Below are 3,693 nucleotides of genomic sequence, written 5' to 3'. Positions count from 1 at the left end.
ATATTCTTTCCTTTATGTTTCTGCATCAAAGACTTGACTATTGAGAGTTATTTATATTGAAGATCTGAAGTCCTGAAGAAGGTACAAACTGACAGATTCAATACTCTCAAAGACCTAGAAACAAAACATATTGATGTAGGAGACAGACGGGCTCCAATTTAGATGTTTACAGCTGGTCTCCTGTTTACATTTCATGGGGTGCAAAGTGGGCTTCAGGCTGAATATATAAATCTTTTGGCATTTTCTGAGACAGTGGATAGGTGGGCTCCAGTTAAGGCATTTACAGCTTCCTGTTTGCCCTGGAAAATGAAAGTAACAACATAAACAGGGTAAATAGCCAATGTTTGTCTCTTGTAAGCATCTTAAGATAATAGTCATGACAAAAGTCAAATAAATAGTCAAGGCAAGGACAAAGAGGGGCAAAACATTGTTGAGTATAGGATTAAGGGACTTCCCTCCTCTTCTTCTTGAGAAAAAGGAGACATTACACATGTGCAGGAAGGCTTCATCTGTGTCAAAAGCCAAGTGGTAATAGCAGGCTATAATGAGTCTTATCCTTCCCAGAAGCCTTCACTCCGAGATCCTTCTTGACAGGGGGGAGGGGGTGTTTGCTCATCCAGGGAAGGCCCCAGGATAGGTCAAGTGTGGAAAAAGAAATCAGATAATTGGCTAAATGTAGATAAAACTGAAAGAACTGACCTATATAAAGGACTTAAACGCCTCCTTACCACACTCCCCCTCACTCAGAGGGACCCCCCTCACTCAGAGGGACGCCCTCACTCTTTCTCTCTGAGTGTGTCTCGGCCTTGTTTCTGTCTTAGCAAGCAGTTTCTCTATGTACTCTCCCACTTCTTGCTGTGCTACATCTCTAATAATAAACTTTGTATCTTCATTTACAGTTTCTGTCTCCATGATAAAGGAATTTTTCACTGGGGACAGAGATACAGGGAAAAACATCTTTTAGCCTCTAGCCCTAGCTGGTTTGATGGCTAAGATTCCTGGTTTACTGTCAGACTGTATGTGTGTGTCTTAGTCACTTAGTTGTGTCCAACTCTTGGCGACCCCATGGACTGTAGCCCACCTGGCTCCTCTGTCCATGGAATTCTGCATGCAAGAATACTGTAGTGGATTTACATGCCCTTCTCCAGGGGATCTTCCCAACTCAGGGATCAAACACTGGTATCCTGCATTGCAAGCAGATTCTTTACCATCTGATCCACCCCAGACAGGCTCCTCAGGTTCAAATCTTAAATATCTAAATTAAGGAAACACCTGAATGTGCCAAAAGAGATTTTAGTTTATGCCCCAGTTGTCAACTGGCTATGCCTATTTCTTAGTCTAATCACCTTTATTTCTCTGTAGAATGAAAACCTGTCTGAGAGAAAAATGAGACAGATTTACCTAGTTTGACTAATGGAAGACACCATCAAAATCCACTATTAACATGATGAGAGTGAGGATTAACAAAATTCATCCCAGGAGCATCCATTTCTTCAGCTATATGCCTTCTTAAGCTCATGACATTTCACAGAATGGGAAATATTCCATGTTGCACATTTACAAAGAACATCAATTTTATATACTCATGATTGTTTAAATAAAGTGATAAATATGGTCACAGAATTGCATTTATAAAAACGAAAAGAATTGCTCATTTTTCAAGACTTTTAATTACCTACAATAAGGTACTAAGTTTTAATTACAATTTCTGCAAGTAGAATAATTATATCCAATATATTGTTTTAGATGCAAGATTTGTTAATGTTAAAAAAATTAAAGTATATAACACTTGTAAAACTTTTGGCATTGCTTTTTTGAAATTATTGCAGTGGAAACTTAAAAAAAAAAATTAAAAAGGAAAAGGAAGTGTTTTAAGAAAGCTCTGTGAGAGATTATCTATTTCACTCAAGATTATCTATTTCCTGAAAGAGGTCAGAAAAGCCAACCATGCAGTCTTCACAACTTTCCCTGAAAAAAAGTGCTGAAATGCAGTCCTCATGTCAGGGAATACAAAGGACAGAATGTTCCAGAATGTCAGAGCTTGAAAGGACCTGAAGGGCATCTGATCCACTCCCCTTGTAGGCAGTCTCTGTCAGGTGACAGAGGGAGAGTGGCTGAGGGGGGCTTCACTCTTCAGGGTTGCAGCTTTGAATGACAGGACACGATACTTCTGTATTTGTTGTACTTGTCAACATTAAGGATTGTGTGGATAAAACTGGATCTGACAAAGGGCAGGACAGCCAGATGCTCATTTTCCTGTATAGAGTTTATCTTGGCCTCACACTTTCCTCATGGCATTCTTCATGTCTGTGTTTCTGAGGGTGTAGATGAAAGGGTTGAACATGGGGGCAATAATGGTGTAAAACAGAGCAAAGACCTTGTGGTTCCTGACATAATCAGCTGTGGGGGCATAGGTGAAAATGAGGGACAAGAAGAACATGAAGACCATAGTGATGTGTGAACCACAGGTGGAGAGGGCTTTGCAGTGGCCCTTGATGAGCGAGTCCTCAGGGTGGACAGGATAATGATGTAAGAAATCACCAAGGCAACAAAGGTCAAAATGGAAAACACCCCTGTGGTAGTAATGATTGCAATCACCAACAGTCTAGTGTCCGTGCAGGCAAGATTCAGCAAAGGGAATACATCACAGAAATAGTGGTCTATTTGATTGGGAACACAGAAAGGAAGCCCAGTAATAATTAATACTTTCATGATTGAATGGCTAAAGGCTCCCATAGCAGAAGCCATTACAAGGACATAGCACACCTGTCTGTTCATGATGACCATGTAGTGAAGAGGTCTGCAGATAGCGACATAACAGTCATAGGCCATGGCCACCAAGATGAAGATCTCAGTGGCTCCAAAGAAGTGGGCATAAAACATCTGGGCAGCGCAGCTGTTGTAGTACATGGTCTTCTGCTGGACCAGCAAGTCAGTTACCAATGTAGGTGCCACAGTGGAGGTGAAGCAGGCACCCATCAAGGTTGAATAGCTGAGGAAAAAGTGCATGGGCTGTTCACTGAGGTGGCTGCCCCTGATGGTGAGAAGAATGAGCAGATTCCCTGAGAGAATCACAATATAGCAAAGTAAAAACAGCATGAAGCAGGCAAGTTCCCCATTCTCATCGATAAAAAGCCCCAGGAGGATAAATTCTGTGACATTTTCATGTCCCATTGCTTCTGTGGGTTTGATCGTTTAGAGGGGCAAGTTAGTATACCTGAAACACGCAAATTTCAAATTATTTATGTATTTCAAAAGTCATTCATCTAGTCAATAAATATATAGTGATGTTTTCAAATGATACAAACATTATAACTGCTGCTAAGGGTACAGTTTTATCGAGCCCATCTTTGCATGAAATGTTCCCTTAGTATCTCTAATTTTCTTGAAGTCATCTCTAATCTTTCCCATTCTGTTGTTTTCCTCTATTTCTTTGCATTGATCGCTGAGGAAGGCTTTCTTATCTCTCCCTGCTATTCTTTGGAACTCTGCATTCAGATGCTTATATCTTTCCTGTTTTCCTTTGCTTTTCACTTCTCTTCTTTTCACAGCTATTTGTAAGGCCTCCATAAATAGCTATTTTGCTTTTTTGCATTTCTTTTCCACAGGGATGGTCTTGATCCCTGTCTGCTGTACATTGTCACAAACCTCCATCCATAGTTTATCAGGCACTCTATCTATCTATCTAGTCTC

At 40.5% G+C, this 3,693-nt stretch overlaps 1 pseudogene; it reads right to left on the bottom strand.

Moving 5' to 3' along the window:
• Nucleotides 1–2,248: 2,248 nt before the first annotated feature.
• Nucleotides 2,249–3,174, bottom strand: LOC104983651 (annotated as a pseudogene).
• Nucleotides 3,175–3,693: the final 519 nt, after the last annotated feature.

Source organism: Bison bison, unplaced genomic scaffold (assembly GCF_000754665.1).
Source record: "Bison bison bison isolate TAMUID 2011002044 unplaced genomic scaffold, Bison_UMD1.0 scf7180017863057, whole genome shotgun sequence".
Classification (NCBI taxonomy): Eukaryota; Metazoa; Chordata; class Mammalia; order Artiodactyla; family Bovidae; genus Bison; species Bison bison.
Note: the sequence above shows the minus strand (reverse complement) of the source record. Positions and strands in the feature narration are given on the sequence as shown.